This window comes from Pongo abelii, chromosome 3 (assembly GCF_028885655.2).
Source record: "Pongo abelii isolate AG06213 chromosome 3, NHGRI_mPonAbe1-v2.0_pri, whole genome shotgun sequence".
NCBI classification, from domain to species: Eukaryota; Metazoa; Chordata; class Mammalia; order Primates; family Hominidae; genus Pongo; species Pongo abelii.
In genome coordinates, this window is record NC_071988.2 from 66,272,640 (window position 1) to 66,299,681 (window position 27,042).

The following is a 27,042-nucleotide window of genomic DNA, read 5'->3' on the forward strand; positions in this document are numbered from 1 at the left end:
TGTGAGTTTCAGACTTTCTTTAGAGCCCACATGTGAGATCGGGCACTATGTATCTTTCTGTACCTGGCTTATTTCACTTAGCATAATGTCCTCTAGGTTCACCTATATTGTCAAAAATGACAAAATTTCTTCCTTTCTTTTTTCTGTTTCATTTTGTTTCAGAGATGGGGTTTCACTATGTTGCCCGGGCTGGACTTGAACTTATAAACTCGAGGCATTGTCCTGCTTCAGCCTCTGCTAGAATAGCTGGGACTATAGGTGCACACCACCATGCCCAACTGAATCTGTTTTTCTCTTTCTCTTCTCTCCTCTCCTCTCCTCTTCTTTCTTCCTTCCTTACTTCCTTCCTTCCTTTCTTTCTTTCTCTTTCTTTCTTTCTTCTTTTCTTTCTTCTTTCATCTTTCTTTCTTCTTTTCTTTCTTCTTTTATCTTTCTTTCCTTTCTTTCTCTCTCTTTCTCTCTTTCTCCCTTCCTTCCTTCTCCTGCTTCAGCTTCTCCTAGAGTAGCTGGACTGTAGGTGCATGCCACCACGTCCAGCTGACTCTTTCTTTCTTTTCTTTCTTTCTTTCTTTCATTCTTTCTTCACTTTCTTTCTTTTCCCTCCCTCCCTTCCTTCCTTCTTCTTCTTTTTCCTTCCTTCCTTCCTCTCCTTCCTTCCTTCCTTCCTTCCTTTCTTTCTCTCTCTCTTTCTTTCTTTCTTTCTTTCTTCTTTTCTTTCTTCTTTCTTTATCTTTCTTTCTTCTTTCTTTTTTTATCTTTTTTTCTTTCCTTTCTTTCTCTCTCTTTCTCTCTTTCTCCTTCCTTCCTTCTCCTGCTTCAGCTTCTCCTAGAGTAGCTGGGACTGTAGGTGCATGCCACCACGTCCAGCTGACTCTTTCTTTCTTCTTTCTTTCTTTCTTTCTTTCATTCTTTCTTCACTTTCTTTCTTTTCCCTCCCTCCCTTCCTTCCTTCCTTCTTCTACTTTTTCCTTCCTTCCTTCCTTCCTCTCCTTCCTTCCTTCCTTCCTTCCTCTCCTTCCTTCCTTCCTTCCTTCCTTCCTTCTTTCTTGTCTTGCTCTGAGGCCCAGGCTGGAATGCAGTGGCATGATCATAGCTCACTGTAACCTTGAGCTTCTGGGCTCAAGTGATCTTCCTGCTTCAGCCTCCCAAGTAGCTAGGACTACAGATGCATACCACCGCACCTGGCTAACTTAAAAAAATTTTTTTTTTCAAGAAACAGTGTCTCACTCTGTTGCCCAGGCTGGTCTTGAACTCCTGGCCTCGAGCGATCCTCCCACCTCAGCCTGTCAAAATGCTGGGATTACAGGTGTGAGTCACCATGCCTAGCCTCCTTCTTTTTTAAGACTGAATAGTGTGTGTATATATACATCACATTTTATTTATTCATCCATCCATGGACATCAGGTTGATTTTATATCTTGGCTATTTTGAAGAATGCTGCAGTGAACATGGGAGTATAAAGATCTCTTGGACATACAGATTTCATTTTCTTTGGATATATACCCAGCAGTGAGATTGCCGAATCATATGGTAGTTCTTGCTTTAATCTTTTGGAGGAAGAGAATGTAATTTTGGAGGCTGGGTTTCTATTTGGTTGTTTTGTCTTGTTACAATTTTGGTTTGGTTGTTTTGGCCTTCTGCAAAGTTCACAGCACAAGTGAAACTGTTAAATAAAAGTTTATTGGCCGGGTGCAGTGGCTCACACCTGTAACCCCAGCAGTTTGGGAGGCCAAGTCAGGCCAATCACTTGAGGTCAGGAGTTTGAGACCAGCCTGGGCAACATGGTGAAATCTTGTCTCTACTAAAAATACAAAAATAAGCTGGGTATGGTGGCACACATCTGTAATCCCAGCTACCTGGGAGGCTGAGGCAGGACAATTGCTTGAACCCTAGAGGGGGAAGTTGCAGTGAGCCGAGATCACACCACTGCACTCCAGCCTGGGCAACAGAGCAAGACTCCATCTCAAAAAAAAAAAATTATTTATTATTTTTAGTAAAACAGTAAGACATATTTTGAAGGTTGTTTAGAAAATACAAATTAACAAAAAGAAGGATGTATTTTAAATTGGTTGTAACTCCGCTGCCCAGAGACAGTCGCAGCCACTGCTCACCTCTCTATCTTTTGCATTTCATGGACTTCCTTGCCTTCTGCCTGTCTCACTCAGCTGTGTGTATGATGATTTAAAGATGGCATGTTGGCTGGGGGTGGTAGCTCATGCCTGTAATCCCAGCACTTTGGGAGGCCGAGACAGGCAGATCACCTGAGGTCTGGAGTTCAAGACCAGCCTGACCAACATGGAGAAACCCTGTCTCTACTAAAAATAAAAAATTAGCTGGGCGTGGTGGCACATGCCTGTAATCCCAGCTACTAGGGAGGCTGAGGCAGGAGAATCAGCTGAACCCAGAAGTGGAGGTTGCAGTGAGCCAAGATCGCACCATTGCACTCCAGCCTGGGCAACAAGAGCAAAACTATGTCTCAAAAAAAAAAAAAAAACCTAAAAGAATAAAGATGGCATGTGCCACAATAAGCAAAGAGGCCAGGGACAACCTGCCAACTGCCCTGGTCTTATCTCCCATGCTGCACCCTCAGTTCCCAGACCTACTCTTGCAGAAGTTGTCTTCTTCTTGCTTTAGTCTTGCAAGGATTAAATCACAGGCCTACGGTAAGGATGTTGTGATACAGGGACAGACTTCCACCCTGAAAGACACTCTGATCGTGGGTCTGACTAAGAATTACTGCGGGCCTTTTAGCTTCCAGCAATTAAAGAATGAAAAGAACCACATCTATTAATTATTCATTTGATAAATATTTACCAACTGCCTATTCTGTGCCAGTGTTCACATTATGTATTGCTGCATAACAAACCACCTCGAAACCAAATGGATTTAAACCAAAATGTATTATTACTGCTCACAAAGTTGTGCTTTGGCTGGGATCATCCAGGAGATTCTCGTCTAGGGTCTCAAGATCACAATCAGATAGCATCCGGGGTTGCAGTCATCCAAAGGCTCATCCAGGCGGGACACTCAAAATGGCTCCCTCATATGGCTGGTGCCTCAGTGCCTTCTGGACTTTCTCTTTTCATGTAGTGCTTTGCCCCCCAGGCCTCCCCGACTTCACCTGGGCTTCATGCAGCATGGTGGCTTCAGTGTACCTGCACTTCTTACTTGACAACTGGCTTCTAAAGGTAGAAACAGAAGCTGCCAGGCCAAAGTGTTATGACAAGTATGGGCCAGTGAAGGGTCACACCAGGAACAGGTGGAGAGTCAGTTCTGCCATATTCTGAGTGCAGCTGTCACAGGACCTACAGAGATTCAAGGAGGTGGAGAAATAGACTGTAATCTTGATGGGAGAGTGGCAAGTCTCTGCAGCCTGTCATGAGGGATCCACTCCCATGGCCCAAACACCTCCCAGCAGGCCCCATCTCCAACACTGGGGATCAAATTCCAACATGAGATTTGGGGAGGACAGGTATCCAAACTGGGTCAACTGGTCTCATTGTCAAGAGTCCTGAGTTCTATAGTGCTCCCTCAACACACACATTGCTGTTTTCTGTGTGATCCTGACAATTCACTTAACTTCTCTGGGACTTTAATATCTGATTTTTAAAAGGGAGGCTATCTGGCCCTTCTCATAGAAGTGTTACGACAATTAATGGGGTTATAATAATAAAAGGACTTGGCAGAGGGTGAGAGTGAGTATTCATTTTTAAGGAGGATATTAATTTTGAGAAATACCCAATCTGTGAGCTATTTAAATATTTGGAAGTACCAAGGAACTAAACATGGCTCCATCTTTCCAGTGTTCATCCTGTAACCCAGTGCTGTGGTTTGAATGTGGCCTTCAAAACCCATTCTAAATTTAGTTGTCATTGTGATGGTGTTAAAAGGTTGGACCTTTAAAAGGTGATTAGGTCGTGAGGGCTCTGTCCTCGTGTACGGATTAATGCCATTATCACCAGAGCCGGTTAGTTGTCATGGGACAGGGCTCCTGATAAAAGGATGCATTTGGTCCAGTTTTCCCTATCTTGTGTACTCACTTGCCTTTTCACCTTCTGCCATGAGCTGATGTAGCACAAAAGCCCTCACCAGATCCCAGCACCTTGATCTTGGACTTCCTAGCCTCTGGAACTATGTGAGAAATAAATTTCTGTTTATTATAAATTACCCAGTCTATTGTATTCTGTTATTGCAACAGAAAATGGACTAAGATATACAGCAACCAAGAGGAAATCATCAAAGAGCCAGAAATGGACTGATGCCATCAGCTTCCTCAGAAATACCAAAGTTAAACTGACCTGCTTTTCGAGATAGTGGTCATGAGCCTTCAGTCGTCGGCTCAGCTTGCTGAGATAAACAACCAGGATGTAGTTTCCAGGAATCTGGAAGGGTTTACATGCCATATAGGGAGAAGCAGGATTTAGGATGAATCACTCTCTGAAACCTGGATTCAAGGCAAAGAAAAGGACAGAACTAGACTCCATTTGCTCTTGCTCAGAAAAGCTCTCAGCCTAATGATATAGTAAGATTAGCTATTGTTAATGAATCACTACAGAACTGCTACTAGGCAGGCCCTGGGCTAAACTTTTAAAATAATTATCTCATTCAGCACTCAACAGTCTGAAGAGGTGGGTACCAATCACAGTTCCATTTTACAGATGACGAAATTGTGGGCCTAAGAGCCCACAGTTATTACGAGCTGATAGCAGGATTCAGCCCTAGGAGGTCTGGGTCCATGGTCCCTGCACATAAACCACTAATTATCCTGTCTCCAACTACCTAAAGGCTTAAGGTGCCTCAAGACACAGGTCTTGAAGCCCTACTGTGTGCCAGGCCCTAGACTGACTGCTGGTATTGGAGAGCCAAGAAGGACACAGTTTTCATCCTCAAGGAGGTCACAGGCTAGTGAGAAGAGAGATGGATGAACAGAGTGAATATCCCAGGTAAATATGCTTCTGGGTATCCGGAGGGATTCCGCATGAGCGAAGTCCCATCTATCCTGGAGGCCTTGCCAGGAGCAGTCAATGAAAGCTTCCTGAGGAGACAACCCCTGAGCCAGGTCTGATGTCTGATCCACAGCCACTTTAATACCACTATGAACAGCATATGTGCTTCATATCCACATAGACATTACTGCTGTGTAAGTATGACCTTTTGGTCCATCAGTGTGACTGATCCTCCTAATTTGTTTATGAACGTAACTCCAGTCACCATTGGTAAGAATGGCTAGGTGGGCTTTCTTGAACCTCAGCCCATTTATTTTATGGCTCAGGCATTCATCTCAAGTTCTGGCAGATTTGGAAGCAAAAGGCAGCTCATATAAGAGTCCAGAGGAGGACAAAGGGCAAGCCCACACCTCCCCCTGCCCCCCATGGTGTGAGCCAAGAGCCCTTCCTTCCCTTCACACTCCCTCGACACCGGCCTCTGTTACCACCTTCGTTCTCCCTGTTTAACCCCACACTTGTTGCTTCCGTGAAGAAGCATTACGTCACATTTTTGTTCTGTTGGAAAACATGGGGCTTGAATCTGAAAAAATTAAAACATGTGTTCCATTTTCAGTTGCTTTTCTGGGAGTCCTCAGGTGGAGGAATCCATGTGCCTCATCCACCCATCTGAACATTCTTTCTTTTTTTCTCCTCATAGAAGTAAGAAAAATGAAAAGCCTGGAATTCCTGCCCCACTGCAAGTAAGATCCAGAAAACAGCACAGTGAGGATGGTGGGGGCAGCCGGAGGGGCTGGCCTCCTTGCTTCCTGAGCAGCACAGCTTTTTGGATATGCAGATCCCTTTTAAGGTGTGCACTAGAACATAAGGCCTGGCACGGAATTCCACAAAGGGTGAGATTAAGGCACCAGCCTGGATGTGCGGGTCGGGGAGAGGGTTGGCTTCGAGGACATATTTGATATATGATGGTGAAAACTGCATTTGTCCATACCAGAGATATGGATGGCTGGATGAAGGCCTAGGAGCTAAAGCTCTCTCTTAAGATTGGGAGAAATAAAAGAAGATTAGTGAGAAAGAAAGAACAAATGGGTGGGGCACAGTGGCTCATGCCTATAATCCCAGCACTTCGGAAGGCAGATTGCTTGAGACATGCAGATTGCTTGAATCTAGGAGTTCGAGACCAGCCTGGGCAGCATGGTGAAACCCAGTGTCTGCAAAAAATAAAGTAACTAGCTGGGTGTGGTGCACCCTTGTGGTCCCAGCTGCTCGGGAGGCTGTGGCAGGAGGATCACCTGAGCCTGGGAGGTCGAGGCTACAGTGAGCTGTGATCATGCCACTGCACTCTAGCCTGGGTGACAGAGTGAGACCCTGTCTCAAAAATAAATAAATAAATAATGAATGAACGGACAGAGCAAGAGAGAGAGGGAGGACACGTAAGAACCAGGGTTTCTAAAATCCACCTCTATCAGAAATTCCTGCCAGCACTTAGTAAAGGTCTAACACCCACATTTCATTAAAAATTAAACATTTGTTATTAGGAGTAGAACTCTGATGTGCTTTTAATGATGTCATAAGTATAAGAATCTGAGTTTTGGTCTGGGTGCGGTGGCTCACGCCTGTAATCTCAGCACTTTGGGAGGCCAAGGCGAGCAGATCACGAGGTCAAGAGATCAAGACCATCCTGGCCAACATGGTGAAACCTGGTCTCTACTAAAAATACAAAAATTAGCTGGGCATGGTGTCACGCATCTGTAGTCCCAGCTATTTGGGAGGCTGAGGCAGGAGAATGGCTTGAACCCTGGAGGTGGAGGTTGCAGTGAGCCAAGATTGTGCCACTGCACTCCAGCCTGGTGACAGAGTGAGACTCAGTCTAAAAAAAAAAAAAACAAAAACAAAAACAAAAAAACAGAATCTGAGTTTTGGAGAACAGTAGAAGAAATTTTAAAACCTAATATTGCTAATTTTGAACTGAATGACCCAGAATAAGTTCAATTTCCTCACGAATAAAAGTGGATATCATAATACCCAAATAGAAAGGTGAAAATGCCAGACACCATGGGCTCCATGCAGGGGCCTCTGAGAGGGCACTGGTGGCCTTCCCATCCCTATGGCGTCCGAAAACCTGATGCTCTGGCCTGACTGCTCCCTGAAGGTCGTGACCCTAGGAAAGGGATCTCCCAGGAAGACATTTCTTCCCTGCTGAAGGGTTGCAGGAAGGTGGGCCTGAGATGAGAAGGGCAGAGGTCCCAGCAGCACTGAAAGAGGTTAGGGTATGCTGGGAAAACTAGCCATAGGCAATGGCCCTCGGGGCTTCCAGCCCTGGCCAGGCATTTTGCTGATCATTACTGGTCCACGGGATTTCTGGATTTCATACATGTTAATTATTCTTCTCCTCTTATTCCCTGTGTTTCAGCTCTGGGATTCTCTGAAAACAATGTGCTTCTCCATTCCTTTATATTCTACATTCCAGGTTTGGAATTCAGGTCTCCAGTCATTGTTTCTGGTTTTGATGTTGATGGCTCCTGCATTCTTTCTTCAATAGCTGGCCCCATCTCTTGGGCTATGTTGACCTAGGCTGGACTCATTCTCTTGAGCAGGCATTTGGCTTATATTCAAGTTCTCAAAACTGAGCCCAGTTTGCTGTAGGAGCTGTATGAACAGGTGTGTGTGTGTGTGCGCGTGCTCACGCATGTGTGCACGTGTGTGGCTGTGCACGTGTGTGCACACTGGTGTGTGTGTTCCCCTCCAGTGTGGCACTTTCTGTCAGCTCTTTCATTCTCTTCATAGCCTTTCTGTTAATACATTCATTCCCAATCCTTTAAAACATTTCACCTTTAAACCCACAAGAATGTTAAGATTCTATCTAGGCTTCAGGAATTATATATTTCAAAAGTCACTTCAGTCGCATGACTATTAACCTAGAAACATTAACATTTTTGAATCTTTCAAGTTGTTCTATGAGTGAATTCAAAGGTGTCCTTTTCTTTTCTTTCTTTGTTTAGTAAGTTAACTAATCATTCAGGCATTGATCTTATTTTTGATGTTAAGAAAACCCACAGTACTCACTTGCACCATGTAGGTTTCTGAAATCTCTCAGAATGACTTGTAATCAGGAAAAAAAAAGTGATGTTTTCCAAGTAAAGAAGATAATTCTCCAGGAATGGAGTTAAGAGAGATTACATGTAAGTATTGCCTAGGAATGTGTTTAATACAGTAACTTCTTAATGTGATGAAACAGTGTAAATACATTTTATTTGCAATGTCCTTGAAACAACTTATCGAGGCACTCTGCTATGGAATGAGATACTTCTCTCCTGGTTAAGAGAACCAAGTGCTCCAAAGAGAACTTAACATCATTTTAAGGAATATACCTCCAAAAGAAAGGGAAAGAGAAGCTAAACCTTACTAAAACATTGAAAACCTAGTGTGCTTAAATGAAATGGTTCAATATGTTTTATCCAGATGAGGATATGCAATACAAAAATTTGATATATAGAAAAATTGATATATGGATATATACCGGAAAAAATTGGATATATGAAATATAGTTGTTGCATTCCAACTTCTTAGGAGCCCTTTGATATTTCATGGATATCTAATCTTTTATTTCAGCTATTCAGGTATGTGTAATTTTGTAATAAGTTTTATTAACATATTTTATAAATGGAAAAGCACATTTTAATGTTGAAGCAGAGACTCCTTTTAAAAATAACTTTCTCTCACTCCTGTAATCCCAGCACTTTGCGAGGCCGAGGCAGGCGGATCACGAGGTCAGGAGATCGAGACCATCCTGGCTAACATGGTGAAACCCCGTCTCTACTAAAAATACAAAAAATTAGCCGGGCACGGTGGCAGGCACCTGACCTGTAGTCCCAGCTACTCGGGAGGCTGAGGCAGGAGAATGGTGTGAACCCGGGAGATGCAGCTTGCAGAGAGCGGAGATGGCGCCACTGCACTCCAGCCTGGGTGACAGAGCGAGACTCCATCTCAAAAAAATAAATAAATAAAAAATAACTTTTTCTGGCTGGGCATGGTAGCTCAGGCCTATAATCCCAGCACTTTGGGAGGCCAAGGCAGGAGGATCGCTTGAAGCCAGAAGTTTGAGACTGGCCTGGGCAACAAAGTGAGACCCTATCTCTACAAAAAATTTAAAAATAGCCAGGTGGGGTGGCACACACCTGCAGTCCCAGCTACCCAGGAGGTTGAGGTGGGAGGATTGCTTGAGCCCAGGAGTTTGGAGGCTGCCATGAGCTATGATCATACCACTGCACTCCAGCCTGGGCAACAGAGCCAGACTCCATCTTAAAAATAATAATAATAATAATAACTATTATTCTATATAATATATATATAATTATATAATATATAATATATAATATATACATAATTATATAATATATAATATATACTTATATAATAGATAACAGATAATAGATAATAGATAATTATATAATACATAATATATATTATATATTATATACATTATTATATATTATATATTATATATAATCATATAACTATTATATATAATATATAATCATATAACTATTATATATTATATTATATATATAATTTATATACAATATAATAACTATATATTATATATAACTAATATATATAATATATAACTATTATTATATATAATATATAACTATTATTATATATAAAATATAACTATTATTATATGTTACATAACAATATAACTATTGTTATATGTTACATAACAATATAACTATTGTTATATGTTACATAACAATATAACTATTGTTATATGTTACATAACAATATAACTATTGTTATATGTTACATAACAATATAACTATTGTTATATGTTATATATAATATAACTATTGTTATATGTTATATATAACATATAACTATTGTTATATGTTATATATAATATATAACTATTGTTATGTTATATATAATATATAACTATTGTTATATATTATATATAATATATAACTATTATTGTATATTATATATAATATATTATATATAATATATAATAATATAACTATTATTATATATTACATATAGAATATAATATATTATATATATAATAATATAACTATTATTATTATTTTTTTTCTGTAAAAAGCTATACATAAATTTATTCAAGAGAATATAAAAGGCACCCATAATCACAGTATCAGGAGAACCATTATTAACATTTTGGTGTCCTCCTTCCAGTTATTTTTATGCACAAATTTTTAAAATTAGGAGATCATGACATGTACGCAGTTTTGTGTCCTGGTTTCTTGTTATTCTTTTGTTTCTGCTTACCACATAGTGTGGAGGTTTTTCCATGTCATTACATTGTTTTAAAGTGTTGTATCATTGGCTATGTAGTTTTCCATTGTATGAATGTACCTGCTATGAATAATTTGGGTTCTTCCTGATTTTTTATTTGTTTGGTTGTTTGTTCGTTATAACGTTGGTGTGCATAGACTTTTGTGCATATCTGTCAGTAGTTCTCTGCAATAAAATGTATGAACATATGCTTTTTAAAGCTGAGGTCAAATTACCCTCCAGAAAAGCTGCACTAATTAATACTCACTCCAGAAATGCATAAGAATAGTGGAGAAGTTGAGCACACAGCTCTGGGTTTAATCTTGGCTCTGCCTCCTCCAGTGATGGTTACCTGGGACAAATTACAAAAATTTTCTCTTTTTTTAATGTTTCTTTAAAGTTTTTAAAGGCTAGTCAAGTGAAGCAGTGGGAATGGAGAAGAAACAAAGAGATATGTAACTGGTTGTGATCTATTCATTGTAAACACCACTGCACTTGGACCAGCCACATTACAGAAATTTTCTGTGCCTCAGACTCCATCTGAAAAATAGGGTAAATAAAGGTATCTATGCTAGGTGGTTGTTTTGAAGATGAAATGAGATACAGTGCATAGCCTGTCAATGGCACATTGTAGGTGCCCAATAAAAGATAGCTGTCATCAGCATCATCATGATCATCATCATCATCATTACCAGGAAAATCTTACAACCTGATTTTTCTGCTTATTGATTTAATGCATTTGACAAATATTTATTGAGTGTCATCTGTATGCCAAGCTCTGTTCTCTCCACCTGTGGTACATCAGTGAACAAAACAGACGAAGACCCTGGCCCTCATGGAATTCACATTCCAGTGTGGGGAGAGAGGAGACAATAGAGTATGCGCATCAAAATCAAGTAATTGAGCTGGGCATGGTGGTTCATGCCTGTGATCCTAGTGCTTTGGGAGGCCAAGGTGGGAGGATCACTCGAGATCAAGAGTTCAAGGTTGCAGTGAGCTATGATGGAGCATAGCCTGGGTGACAGAGCAAGAGCTCATCTCAAAACACACACACAGACACACACACACACATGGTTATGGTGACACCAGAAGGGATGGAAGTAGTGAAGGTGGCCAAAAGTAGTTGGACACTGGATATGTTTTGAGGGTAGCACCAACAGGATTTCTACGGAGCCAGAATTGGATGTGGGCTGTGAGAAGAATAGGAGTCCAGGATTCACTCCATGGCTTTTGATGTGACCACCTTGGGGACAGAGTTGCCTTTAACTGAGATGGGAGATCAGGAGTTGAGCTTGTCTATTAGACATCCAAGTGGAGATATTAATAGATGTACTTCTGGAGTGTGGGAGAAAGGCCTGGAATTATGAAATAAATTCAGGAGTTATTGTCATCAGCATGGTGTTTTTAAAGCTATATACCCTACTTCATTCAGGTTGCTGTTACAAAATACCTGATAATATGACTAAACAAGAGAAAATTTATTTCTCACAGTTCTGGAAGCTGGGAAGTCCAAGATCAAGGTGCCAGCAGATTCAGAGTCTGGTGAGAACCCACTTTCTTCGTGGACAGATGTCTTCTCGCTGTGTCCTCACATGGCAGAAGGGGCCAGACAGCATTCCGGGGCCTCTTTTTAAAGGGCACTGATCCCATTAGTGAGAGCTTTAGTCTCATGATGCCCCACATAATACCATTGAATTGATTATTACTATTTTTTTTTTTTGAGATGGAATCTCACTCTGTCGCCTAGGCTGGAGTGCAGTGGTGCAATCTCGGCTCACTGTAACCTCCGCCTCCCGGGTTCAAGTGATTCTCCAATCTCAGCCTCCTGAGTAGCTGGGATTACAGGCACACACCACCACGCCCTGCTAATTTTTGTATTTTTAGTAGAGATGGGGTTTCACCATGTTGGTCAGGCTGGTCTCGAACTTCTGACCTTGTGAGGCACCCGCCTCAGCCTCCCAAAGTGCTGGGATTACAGGTGTGAGCCACTGCGCCCAGCTGATGATCACATTTTTAACATTCAAATTTGAGGGGGATAGAAACATTCAGAATATACCATAAGACTAAATAAAGTCTCCAATAAAATGTATTTAGATCAAGCGAAGAAAAGTTCTGATGTTTATACTCTCAGATACTTCAGCTAGGTTGTGTGGGCCAGGTGCCACTGCATCTGGGTTCACACCTGTAATCTCAGTACTTTGGGAGCCTGAAGTAGGAGGATCGCTTGAAGCCAGGAGTTCGAGGCCAGTCTGGGTAACAAAATGAGACTCCCTCTCTACAAAAAAATAAAAAACTTAGCTGGGAGTTGGTGTGCTCCTGTAGTCCCAGTTACTAGGGAGGCTGAGGTGGGAGGATTGCTTGAACCTGGGAGTTCAAAGCTGCAGTGAGCTATGACTGCACTACTGCACTCCAGCCTGGGTGACAAAGTTTGTTTTACAGTTTGTTCTATAAAAACAGATATAAAATAAGGTTGGAGGGGAAGGAAGAAACAGCAAAGGAGACTGAGAAAAATCAAGCACTAATGTAGGCAGAAAACTAGAAGGGTCTGTTGTCCTGGAAACCAAGTGAAACAGAAAGAAGATCAAGAAGGGTTTTTTGTTCTTGCGATAGTTTGCTGAGAATGATGGTTTCCAGCTTCATCCATGTCCCTACAGAGGACATGAATTCATCATTTTTTATGGCTGCATAGTATTCCATGGTGTATATGTGCCACATTTTCTTAATCTAGTCTATCATTGATGGACATTTGGGTTGGTTCCAAGTCTTTGCTATTGTGAATAGTGCTGCAATAAACACACGTGTGCATGTGTCTTTATAGACACATGATTTATAATCCTTTGGGTATACACCCAGTAATGGGATGGCTGGGTCAAATGGTATTTCTGGTTCTAGATCCCTGAGGAATCGCCACACTGACTTCCACAATGGTTGAACTAGTTTGCAGTCCCACCAACAGTGTAAAAGTGTTCCTATTTCTCCACATCCTCTCCAGCACCTGTTGTTTTCTGACTTTTTAATGATCGCCACTCTAACTGGTGTGAGATGGTATCTCGTCTACGGCCATACCACCCTGAACGTGCCCGATCTCGATCTTGTCTGATCTCGGAAGCTAAGCAGGGTCGGGTCTGGTTAGTACTTGGATGGGAGATGGTATCTCATTGTGGTTTTGATTTGCATTTCTCTGATGGCCAGTGATGATGAGCATTTTTTCATGTGTCTTTTGGCTGCATAAATGTCTTCTTTTGAGAAGTGTCTGTTCATATCCTTTGCCCACTTTTTGATGGGGTTGTTTTTTTCTTGTAAATTTGTTTGAGTTCATTGTAGATTCTGGATATTAGCCCTTTGGACAAAAAACCAAACACTGCATGTTCTCACTCATAGGTGGGAATTGAACAATGAGAACACATGGACACGGGAAGGGGAACATCACACACCGGGGCCTGTTGTGGGGTGGGGGGAAGGGGGAGGGATAGCATTAGGAGATATACCTAATGTTAAATGAGGAGTTAATGGGTGCAGCACACCAGCATGGCACATGTATACATACGTAACTAACATGCATGTAGTGCACATGTACCCTAAAACTTAAAGTATAATAAAAAAAAAAAAAGAAGGGAGTGACCCAAAGTATCAAATGCTACTAAGGGATCAAGTTAAAAGGAGGGTTGAGAACTAATGGGTGGATCCAGCAGCCTCAGCCAAGGAGGGCAGATTTGATGGAATGGGTAGAACTAAAAACTGGATAAGAGCAGGTTTAAGAGAAAGTGAGGGGACAAAGCTTAGAGACAGTAAGTACAGACACATCTGGAAAGCGTTTCGCTCTCAAACAAGTATGACAGTAGCTAGCTGGGGAAGTATTCATCAAAGGAAAGTGCAGTGTGCGCCCATGCCTGCATGCCTGTGCATGTTGAAGAACAGGAGAAACAACAGCATGTGTGTCTGCAGATGGGAATGATCCTGAAGAAGAAGAGAAAACGTTCCAATGTAGGAGAAAGAAGAACTGTTGGGACAATATCTTGGGTAGGCAAGAGAGAAAGGGGTCTAGTGCAAAGTGGAAGGATTGGTTTTAGATAGGAACACAGGAAATTCATCCATAGGAAGATGTAGCTTCAGATGCTGATAAGTGGGACAGATGTGGTAAAGGCAGTCTGTGAACATTCTCTTTATTGGCAGATTTTCTCGTGTACTTATTGGGTGCTCAGGACTAGGATGCCCATTAGGTCATCACAACAGGTTCTCCACATCTTTGGCATGCCTTTGCCTCTCTAGGACAGTAATAACTCAGGACTGTTTGCAGGACTTACTAGATTTCATGTGACAGGGAAATGGTGACCCATAGAAGGCTGAAGGGATAAGCGGCTTTTCCCAGACCTCCTTGAATATGTGGGCCTTTCCTGGGGTCAAGAATTTGAAGCAGTTACTCTATCATCCATTACTAAGCATAGGTAGAATCTTGTGCTAAAAATAAGTATGCTAAAAATAGAAAGTCCAGTACTTATCTGAGTTTTGTCAACTAAACTGCCAATGCCTACATCTACATATTTGGAAACATTTGTACAAACACTCAGATATTTAGAAACACCAGAAACCTTGGCATCATTTGCCATTTTTTCAGCTTGATAGCACTTATCTAGATATTTTGGTTTTGTGTGCACATAGCCAGGAAGCAGGAATGATCCATTTGAAATAAAACCTCTGTCCACAAAGATCTATCTCTGTCATCATACAGACACTACAAGCAAACAACGCAGTAATTACTGAACCATGAGAAATAAAAATGATAATTTTACCTGGATCTTGCCCATGAAAATAAATATTCCCCTGTATTTATAGCTAAGCTCTCACCAAATATTTATTTTGTGCTTTAATTCTCATTCCAAGTAATTAAACTATTCTGGTTTCTTCTGTTGAAGTAATTACAGGTTTTTCTTTCATCTTCTTTTTCATTTTTGATGAAACCTTAAACCTATTAAAACCCGTCCACAATGTGGCTGTTGTATACTCTTCAGGGTTCTCATGCAGCCTCACGGTAAAGTCAGCTTCATGTTCAATGCCTTTGGATTATGTTACTGCAATTCATTATGAGTTGTTGGATAAGATGCTGCAGCATAACTCCCTGGAAATTAAACCCAAGGCACTATTCAGCTTTTCTAAAACCCTGTGATTCTTTTTTTTTTTTGAGACAGAGTCTTGCTCTGTCGCCCAGGCTGGAGTGCAGTGGCGTGATCTCGGCTCACTGCAAGCTCTGCCTCCCCGGCTCATGCCATTCTCCTGCCTCAGCCTCCCAAGTAGCTGGGACTACAGGCGCCTGCCACCACGCCCGGCTAATTTTTTGTATTTTTAGTAGAGATGGGGTTTCACCGTGTTAGCCAGGATGGTCTCGATCTCCTGACCTCGTGATCTGCCTGCCTGGGCCTCCCAAAGTGCTGGGATTACAGGCCTGTGATTCTTTTCTAGCCAATTAGGTATTACATTAAGCTTCATCCATGCAAGGTACCATGACAAAGGACAGGAAAATCTTTTATTCATTCTTCTTTATGCCCTTAAGAGCACTTTGCAATCTGTCGTCCCATGTTCATACGTACTTATTATGTGAAGAATGCCATTCAACTAAAGGAAAAGCAAAATTTTGGGTAACAAGTTCCCAAATTTTTGACACTGATTTGTCCCTCTGGTGCAGTAATAACTGAAGGATATTTAGATGGCTTTCTATGCATGGTCAGCTTTCATGTAAAAAGAAATGTTGAGAGGCAGCTAGTCAATCTGCCAGCCTTTTTTATTCCTTCCTTCATAAATCCCTCTAGTTTTCATTAAACGATGCGAGTTTTGAGAGTTAAAAATCAGTAAGGAGACTCCTTACTATAGCTACAAATTTGAATCCCAAAAATGTTGTTTATCATTATTTTTAAAATCACACATGTATAAAAAGAAGAAAATTAAAAGTGTAATTGTCAGTATGTATTACACATATTAGGTAGGGTAACATTAGCTGCTATAACAAATAACCCCCAAATTTCCATGACGTAGCACAACAGTCTATTTCTTGCTCATGTAACAGTTCAGGTAACAGTTTATTTCTTGCTCATGTAACAGTTCAGGTGGGTAACTAAACTGAAAAGTTCAGTTCTGTAATTGAACAGTTGAGTTCAGACAGTGGCTGTTCCTCCACATTGTCATTTAGGAACCTAGGATCTTTTCAAGTTGAGGGTCTAATAGCTTCTGTTTCCTTGGAGTCCTCTGCTCCCAGCTAACAGAGGGTGGAGGGGAGCATAAAAAAGCCCCATCCCGGAAGTAATACATCACTTTTGCTCACATTGCATTGGTGAGAATTAGCCATATGTTCTGATCTGAATGCAAAGGAGGCTGGGAAATGTAGTCCCTTATTGGACATCTGTGTCCAAGTGATAACTCTAAACTAAGAAAGAGGGAAACATGAGTTTCAGCCAGCCATCTCTGCCATGCTTGAGTTATGTCAGTACATTAAAAATATATATTCTATAATCCCTCCTACCGTTAACATTTTGGAATATAGCTAATAAATGGCATCATACTATACATGTTGTTTTATTAACTGAATTTTATCATAAACAGTATATTGAATAACATATGTCACATATATTTTTAATGTACATCATTTGTGCGAACAGTGTGGCTGCAAATAGCAGCTGGGGCATTTCTCCGGTGTGTGTCTTTGCTAGACACTATCAAAGACAAGGAACAACATGGGCTGGCAGAGTGTAATGGCGTGAGTCAGGCTTTGGGCTGAAGCAAATCTGGGCTCAAGTCCCAGCCCTTAACATTTGCTAGCTTGTAAAGATGGAGCAGTTCTTTCCTTAACCTATGAAATGAAGATACGAACTTTAGTTCTTTAGTTCTTCTTTTCTGTAAAATGGGGATAGTAGCTTATTTAAATGAAGTTGCTGTGAGGCTAAGTAAAATAATTTATGTAAGGAACTCAAATACTACCAAGATGAATGACACTTTATTTTTTTAAATGTTGTAAGTGACTTTTATTTAAAAAAAAACTTACAGTGTTGGCATTGTGGCCTAGGTAGACAAAATGTAAAGTGAATTATAGCTTGCATAAAGATAACCTGGAGACGTTGTTTTGGTTTTTGGTTTTTTTTAGGGACAAGGTCTCATTATATTACCCAAGCTGGACTTGAACTCCTGGGCTCAGCCTTCACTCAGCCTTCCAAGTAGCTTGGACTATAGGCACATCCCACTGTGCCCCAACCTGGGGATCTTGATGCTGATTCAGTAGGTTTCAGATTGCGCCCAGGAATCTGAATTCTTAGCAATTCTCCAGGGTAATTCTGTTGCATATTATCCTAGGGACCACAACTAGGAAACCCTGTTCTATAGCTTCTATTTAGACAGCCAAATAGAGGCCAACAGATTGAGAAAAGCAAGAGAGCAAATTAAGAGAGATTAATAAATGACCCCCCAGATTCATAAGGAAGAAAGAGATAAAAGGAACATCTAATGCAGTGTTTCAAGAGGCATGTCAGGTGTGAGAAATTCTCATCATATGCGATCACTCCAAGCATTGAAGAAATTCTGCATTGCTGTCTCCTGTCCACTAAATGTCAGTAGTGTCTCCACAATTATTGTCAAAATGAAAAACGTCCCATATTTTTCCAAATATCTTATGGGAATAGAACTACCCATGATTGAGAATCACTGATCTAGCCCCAAAGCTTCACCTTTTCTGATAAGGAAGGTAAGGCCCAGAGAGGTGGAGTGACTTGCTTATGGGCACATGCCACTTGGTGGTGGGGCTGGGAGCAGAATCCAAGTATTCAGCTCCAAGTTGAGGGCTTGTTTCCACCATATGGTCATATCAGCTTAGAATATTTTTAACTGCAAGTAGTAGAGAATCCAATTCAATATCACTTACCTGGAAATTGATCGATTTACCTCACTGAAAGTCCTGAAGTAGAACCTGCTTCAAAAGTATTAAATCCAGTGCCTATGACTCCATGTGCTTGTGACTTGACTGGCTTTGCTGTCCTCTGTGTCAGCATCATCTTCAAGCATGTGCTGATGGTTACAGCAGTGTCGGGCCTTGGATCTGAACAGCAATAGCCAAGCAAAGGGAGAAAGGGTCGCTTTCAGAAACTTTCCAAGGAAATGAGAAGTAACTTTCCTAGAAGGTCCAGAAAACTGCTTCTTGAGTCTAAGTAGCCCACCTTGGGTCATGTAGCCATTCATGTACCAAATTCTTGCCAGAAATGTGAGATAACACTTAGATCATCCCAAGAGCTGGGATGAGGTGAGTAACATAGTTTGGACATTTGTCCCTGCCCAGATCTCATGTTGAATTGTAATCCCCAATGCTGGAGGTGGGGGGCCTGGTGGGAGGTGTTTGGGTCATGGGGGCAGATCCTTCATGGCTTGGTGCTGTCTTCACAATAGTAAGTCTCATGAGATCTGGTCTTTAAAAGTGTGTGGCGGCCAGGCGCGGTGGCTCACACCTGTAATTCCAGCACTTTGGGAGGCCAAGGTGGGCGGATCACCTGAGGTCAGGAGTTCAAGACCAGCCTGACTAACATGGTGAAACCCCGTGTCTACTAAAAATACAAAAAGTTAGCTGGGTATGGTAGCACGTGCCAGTAATCCTAGCTACTTGGGATGCTGTGGCAGGAGAATCACTTGAACCCAAGAGGCAGAGGTTGCAGTGAGCCAAGATTGCGCCATTGCACTCCAGTTTGGGCAACAAGAGTGAAACTCCGTCTCAAAAAAAACAAAAAAAAATGTGTGGCACCTCCGCCCTCAGTCTCTCTTGACCTGTTCTAGCCATGTGTTGTGCCTGCTCCCACTTCACCCTCTGCCATAAGTAAAAGCATTCTGAAGTCTCCCCCAGACTTCAGAGCCTGGCCTCAGCCTCCTGAGTAGCCGGGATTATAGGCATTTGAAAGACATTTCCTGGAAGGACCACATACAACTTCCACGTAGATTCCATTGCTGAAACTTACTTAGGTGGCTACACCTAGCTGTAAGGGAAGCTATAAAATGTAATCCTTATTCTGCATCACTGATACAACCTAAACATTGGGAATTTTATTAGTAAGGAAGAAAGGGGAAAAGGATATTGGGGGTGGTTAGGAAACAATGCCACAATGAAATACAAGTTCTGAAAATCTCCATGACCACTGTTAAAATATATTTCAAGAATTACTGAACAGCCTGGCATTGTGGCTCGTGCCTGTAATCCTAGCACTTTGGGAGAGCAAGGTGGGAGGATTGCTTGAGCGCAGAAGTTGAGGCTGCAGTGACCTGTGATCTTACCATTGCATTCCAGCCTAGGGAACAAAGCAAGACGCTATTTCAATAACAATAACAACAAGAAGATTTTTTCAGCAATACTCAATGCATAGTATATGGAGTTCTTGAGCCTCATTGTAAAGTCCAGCACAAGTGAAAGATGAAAAGTGCCAACCAAGGAGAAGCCAATCTACGCTCAGCTCCTTGAAAGTGAACCTGGGGCTCATATTGCTGAATTAAACATTAAGCACATTTAAGGAAAAAAGTCAAGAAATCAGGTCATTAAAAGGTAATTATAGCCATTGATTGTATTTTGGAAGAACAGTAAAGAAATCCAATTAATATCCCACAGCAATAATTCCCCATCGTCTCAGCAGGGCTGCTATTGCTTGCATTCTAACACTGCCTTAGAAGCTGGTGGTCCTATTGTAAGTCCTGATGCTCCTCCCTTTCTCAGAAGCCTTATTTTCTCTTTTCTCTTTCCTGTCTTCTTTTTTACTCTGTCATTCATACCCATTCTCTCATTCTCTCTTTCTTCTCTCTCTCTCTCCCTTTCTCTCTCTTTCTGTGTTTCTGAGATGGGTCCTACCATGTTGCCCAGGCTGGACTTGAACTCCTGGGCTCAAGGGATCCTCCTGCTTCAGTCTCCTAAGTAGCTAGGTCTTGGCCTGGGCATCATTCTCTCTACTTTGGATCCCAAATTCCCAAAAATCAGCAAGCCAAGACAGGACTTGGAGTTGGGAACGGGGAGAAGGTGGCCAGACAAAGGCAAGACAAGGGCAGGAGAAGGAAACAGGGAATGGGTGGAACAGTTCCATTTTGTGAAATTCTGTCTGTGACAATCTCTCCTGAGTCATATGGTAATTAGGGACATTTGTCCATACAGAAACCCCCAGTCTTCTCCCAGAGGAGATTGCCACAGTCCTATCTGAATTAATGAAGATGCTGCGCAGAGGCACTCTCCTAGGGCATGGGTACTTTCTCTGCACTGAGATGAGGATCTTTGCCCGGAGAGTAATTATGGGACAGCTGGAAGTCACTAGAGATGATGCTAACCACCTATGAATATCTATCTGCTCTTCAGGAATAAGTCAAGAATAAATTTTTATAACAAATTAATTCCAAAAAATGAAAACAAAGGTAGGAACTTAGTGTATTGGCAACACACACACACACACACACACACACACGCACAAACAAGTGACCTCTAGTCAAGATTACAGATTAAAAAAAAAACAGAATCTTGATTCTACTTGAAACAAATAGAAAATTATGAATTACCAAATTACACGAAAAACAAGATCTGAAGAGAACACTTTGTCAGCCAGGGTTCCTTTGCTCAAGCAACAGAAAATGATTTTGGCTTACTTTACAAAATCAGTTACAAAAACTGAAATTTCAGTTACAAAAACTGAAAAAAGCCACAGGGCAAGAAAAGGTTATCAGCCAATCTCACTTATGCATATACATGCAAATAGCCAAAATACAGTTACCCCAATACGTGGGGATTGGTTCCAGGACCTCCTGCATATACTCAAATTCTTGCATACTCAGGTCCAGCAGTGGGCTCTGCTGAACTCACGTATGAGAAAAGGTTCTCCATATACACAGGTTACACATCCCACAAATAATGTATTTTCTTTTTTGTTTGTTTTTGTTTTTGAGACCGAGTCTCGCTCTGTGCAGGCTGGAGTGCGGTGGCACAATCTCAGCTCACTGCAACCTCCATCTCCTGGGTTCAAGCAATTCTCCTACCTGAGCCTCCTGAGTAGCTGGGATTACAGACGCCTGCCACCACGCCCAGCTAATTTTTGCATTTTTAGTAGAGACAGGTTTCACCATGTTGGCCAGGCTGGTCTCAAACTCCTGACCTCAAGTGATCCACCTACCTTGGCCTCCCAAAGTGCTGGGATTACAGGTGTGAGCCACTGTGCCCAGCCAAATAACGTATTTTCAATACAAGTTTGGTTGAAAAAACTACACCCAGGTAGTTCAAACTCATTTTATTCAAGGGTCACCTATAAAAGATTTAGCTCATTGAATGCAGCAATGAATTTTTTAAAACTCTAAAGACAAAATGATGCTATAACTGGAGAGGATACCATGATATCACTAGACATTGCAGTCCCTAGACACTTGATGCTATTTCTTGTACCATTGCCACATATAGAAAAACAAAACAAAACTCTATACTTTCTTGATTCTTTGCTAATTTGCTCTAGGTTTAAAATACTAGGCAAGAGGCCCTCCTTCACTGAACACATAGCATTTTCCCAGATCCTAGATGTTAGTAGGTAGAGGAATGCATATGTTCGATCATTTCAGCTATTATAATGGAAGACAGGTGCTGCCTTTGGCCAAGACTAATACAACAGAAAATTCTTCAAACAGGAAGGTAGTTTAGATGTTAGACAGCAAAAAATAAGTAAACAAACAAAAATCCATCAGAACCAATAAATATTAAAGACATTTAAAAAATCTCAGCTGGTGGGTATAGAAGAAACATATTTCAACATAATAAAAGCCATACAAGACAGACTCACAGCTAGTATCATTCTGAATGGGGAAAATCTGAAAGTCTTTCCTCTAAGATCTGGAGCACAACAAGGATGCCCACTTTTACCACTGTTATTCAACATAATACTGAAATTTCTAACTAGAAAAATCAGACAAGAGAAAAAAGCTGACATTAAGGGAGATTCCAAGATGGCCAAATAGGAACACCTCCAGTCTACAGCTCCCAGCGTGAGCGACGCAGGGGATGGGTGATTTCTGCATTTCCAACTGAGGTAATGGGTTCTTCTCACTGGGGCTTGTCGGACAGTGGGTGCAGCCCACGGAGTGTGAGCTGAAGCAGGGCGGGGCATCACCTCACCTGGGAAGCCCAAGGGGTCGGGGAATTCCCTTTCCTAGCCAAGGGAAGTTGTGACAGACAGTACCTGGAAAATCGGGACACTCCCACCCTAATACTGCACTTTTCCAATGGTCTTAGCAAACAGCACACCAGGAGATTATATCCTGTGCCTGGTGTGGAGGGTCCCATGCCCACGGAGCCTCACTTGCTGCTAGCACAGCAGTCTGAGATCGAACTGCAAGGTGGCAGTGAAGCTGGGGGAGGGGCATCCACCATTGCTGTGGCTTGAGTAGGTAAACAAAGCAGCTGGGAAGCTCAAACTGGGTGGAGCCCACAGCAGCTCAAGGAGGCCTGCCTGCCTCTGTAGACTCCACCTCTGGGGGCAGGGCATAGCTGAACAAAAGGCAGCAGAAACTTCTACAGACTTAAACGTCCCTGTCTGACAGCTTTGAAGAGAGAAGTGGTTCTCCCAGCATGGAGTCTGAGATCGGAGAACGGACAGACTACCTCCTCAAGTGGGTCCCTGACCCCCAAGTAGCCTAACTAGGAGACACCTCCCAGTAGGGGCCGACTGACACCTCATACAGCCGGGTGCCCCTCTGAAACGAAGCTTCCAGAGGAAGGTTCAGGCAGCAACATTTGCCGTTCTGCAATATTTGCTGTTCTGCAGCCTCTGCTGGTGATACCCAGGCAAACAGGGTCTGGAGTGGACCTCCAGCAAACTCCAACAGACCTGCAGCTGAGGGTCCTGACTGTTAGAAGGAAAACTAACAAAAAGAAAGGACATCCACACCAAAACCCCATCTGTACGTCACCATCATCAAAGACCAAATGTAGATAAAACCACAAAGGTGGGGAGAAACCAGAGCAGAAAAGCTGCAAATTCTAAAAATCAGAGCACCTCTTCTCCTCCAAAGGAACGGAGCCCCTTGCCAGCAACGGAACAAAGCTGGATGGAGAATGAATTTGAGGAGTTGAGAGAAGAAGGCTTCAGACGATTGGTAATAATAAACTTCTCTGAGCTAAAGGAGGATGTTCGAACCCATTGCAAATAAGCTAAAAACCTTGAAAAAAGATTAGATGAATTGCTAACTAGAATAAACTGCATAGAGAAGAACTTAAATGACCTGAAGGGGCTGAAAACCATGGCACAAGAACTACGTGATGCACGCACGAGCTTCAGTACCTGATTCGATCAAGTGGAAGAAAGGGTATCAGTGATTGAAGGTCAAATGAATGAAATGAAACGAGAAGAGAAGTTTAGAGAAAAAAAGAGTAAAAAGAAATGAACAAAGCCTCCAAGAAATGTGGGACTATGTGAAAAGACCAAATCTACGTCTGATTGGTGTACCTGAAAGTGACGGGGAGAATGGAACCAAGTTGGAAAACACTCTTCAGGATATTATCCGGAGAATTTCCCCAATCTAGCAAGGCAGGCCAACATTCAAATTCAGGAAATACAAAGAACGCCACACAGATACACTTCGAGAAGAGCAACTCCAAGACAAATAATTGTCAGTCAAACCAAAGTTGAAATGAAGGAAAAAATGTTCAGGGCAGCCAGAGAGAAAGGTCAGGTTACCCACAAAGGGAAGCCCACCAGACTAACAGTGGATCTCTCGGCAGAAACTCTACAAGCCAGAAGAGAGTGGGGGCCAATATTCAACATTCTTAAAGAAAAGAATTTTCAATCCAGAATTTCATATCCAGCCAAACTAAGCTTCATAAGTGAAGGAGAGATAAAATACTTTACAGACAAGCAAATGCTGAGAGATTTTTTTACCACCAGGCCTGCCTTACAAGAGCTCCTGAGGGAAGCACTAAACATGGAAAGGAAAAACTGGTACCAGCCACTGAAAAAAACATTCCAAATTGTAAAGACCATCAATGCTAGGAAGAAACTGCATCAACTAAGAAGCAAAACAACCAGCTAACATCATAATGACAGGATCAAATTCACACATAACAATATTAACTTTAAATGTAAATGGGCTAAATTCTCCAATTAAAAGACACAGACTGGCAAATTGGATAAAGAGTCGAGACTCATCAGTGTGCTGTATTCAGGAGACCCATCTCACATGCAGAGACACATAGGCTCAAGATAAGGGGATGGAGGAAGATCTACCAAGCAAATGGAAAACAAGGAAAAAGCAGGCGTTGCAATCCTAGTCTCTGATAAAACAGACTTTAAACCAACAAAGATCGAAAGAGACAAAGAAGGCCATTACATAATGGTAAAGGGATCAATTCAACAAGAAGAGCTAAATATCCTAAATATATATGCACCCAATATAGGAGCACCCAGATTCATAAAGCAAGTCCTTAGAGACTGACAAAGAGACTTAGACTCCAACACAATAATAATGGGAGACTTTAACACCCCACTGTCAACATTAGACAGGTCAACGAGACAGAAAGTTAAGAAGGATACCTAGGAATTGAACTCAGCTCTGCACCAAGAAGACCCAATAGAAATCTACAGAACTCTCTACCCCAAATCAACAGAATATACATTCTTCTCAGCACCACATCACACTTATTCCAAAATTGACAACATAGTTGAAAGTAAAGCTCTCCTCAGCAAATGTAAAAGAACAGAAATTATAACAAACTATCTCAAATCACAGTGCAATCAAGCTAGAACTCAGGATTAAGAATCTCACTCAAAACTGCTCAACTACATGGAAACTGAACAACCTGCTCCTGAATGACTACTGGGTACATAACAAAATGAAAGCAGAGATAAAGATGTTCTTTGAAACCAATGAGAACAAAGACACAACATACCAGAATCTCTGGGACACATTTAAAACAGTGTGTAGAGGGAAATTTATAGCACTAAATGCCCACAAGAGAAAGCAGGAAAGATCTAAAATTGACAACCTAACATCACAATTAAAAGAACTAGAGAAGCAAGAGCAAACACATTCAAAAGCTAGCAGAAGGCAAGAAATAACTAAGATCAGAGCAGAATTGAAGGAGATAGAGACACAAAAAAAACCCTTCAAAAAAATCAATGAATCCAGGAGCTGGTTTTTTGAAAAGATCAACAAAATTGATAGACTACTAGCAAGACTAATAAAGAAGAAAAGAGAGAAGAATCAAATAGACACAATAAAAAATGATAAAGGGGATATCACCACCGATTCCACAGAAATACAAACTACCATCAGAGAATACTATAAACACTTCTATGCAAATGAACTAGAAAATCTAGAAGAAATGGAAAAATTCTTGGACGCATACACCCTCCCAAGACTAAACCAGGAAGAAGTTGAATCCCTGAATAGACCAATAACCGGCTCTGAAATTGAGACAATAATTAATAGCCTACCTACCAAAAAAATCCAGGACCAGATGGATTCACAGCCGAATTCTACCAGAGGTACAAAGAAGAGCTGGTACCATTCTTTCTGAAACTATTCCAATCAACAGAAAAAGAGGGAATCCTCCCTAACTCATTTTATGAGGCCAGCCTCATCCTGATACCAAAGCCTGGCAGAGACACAACCAAAAAAAAGAGAATTTTAGACCGATATCCCTAATGAACATCGATGCAAAAATCCTCAATAAAATACTGGCAAACTGAATCCAGCAGCACATCAAAAAGCTTATCCACCACGATCAAGTTGGCTTCATCCCTGGGATGCAAGGCTGGTTCAACATACGTAATCCATCATATAAACAGAACCAAAGACAAAAACCACATGATTATCTCAATAGATGCAGAAAAGGCCTTTGACAAAATTCAACACCGCTTGATGCTAAAAACTCTCAATAAACTAGGTATTGATGGGACATATCTCAAAATAACTTGAGCTATTTATGACAAACCCACAGCCAATATCATACTGAATGGCCAAAAACTGGAACCATTTCCTTTGAAAACTGGCACAAGACAGGGATGCCCTCTCTCACCACTCCTATTCAATATAGTGTTGGAAGTTCTGCCCAGGGCAATCAGGCAGGAGAAAGAAATAAAGGGTATTCAATTAGGAAAAGAGGAAGTAAAATTGTCCCTGTTTGTAGATGACATGATTGTATATTTAGAAAACCCCATCGTCTCAGCCCAAAATCTCCTTAAGCTGATAAGCAACTTCAGCAAAGTCTCAGGATACAAAATCAATGTGCAAAAATCACAAGCATTCTTATACACCAATAACAGACAAACAGAGAGCCAAATCATGAGTGAACTCCCATTCACAATTGCTTCAAACAGAATAAAATACCTAGGAATCCAACTTACAAGGGATGTGAAGGACCTCTTCAAGGAGAACTACAAACCACTGCTCAATGAAATAAAAGAGGATACAAACAAATGGAAGAACATTCCATGCTCATGAGTAGGAAGAATCAATATTGTGAAAATGGCCATACTGCCCAAGATAATTTATAGATTCAATGCCATCCCCATCAAGCTACCAATGACTTTCTTCACCAAATTGGAAAAAACTACTTTAAAGTTCATATAGAACCAAAAAAGAGCCTGCATTGCCAAGACAATCCTAAGCCAAAAGAACAAAGCTGGAGGCATCATGCTACCTGACTTCAAACTATACTACAAGGCTACAGTAACCAAAACAGCATGGTACTGGTACCAAAACAGAGATATAGACCAGTGGAACAGAACAGAGCCCTCACAAATAATACCACACATCAACGACCATCTGAACTTTGACAAAC

General features: G+C 41.5%; 1 long non-coding RNA gene across 1 annotated transcript in view; it reads right to left on the reverse strand.

Moving 5' to 3' along the window:
- Nucleotides 1-380: 380 nt before the first annotated feature.
- LOC112133036 (uncharacterized) overlaps nucleotides 381-27,042 on the reverse strand; it is a 38,497-nt gene continuing 11,835 nt past the window's right edge. The window contains exons 2-4 of the long non-coding RNA XR_002914698.3: nucleotides 18,136-18,309; nucleotides 4,299-4,444; nucleotides 381-3,305 (exon numbers count right to left, since the gene is read on the reverse strand). This is a non-coding gene — a long non-coding RNA (uncharacterized LOC112133036). The remainder of the gene's footprint in view (nucleotides 3,306-4,298; nucleotides 4,445-18,135; nucleotides 18,310-27,042) is intronic.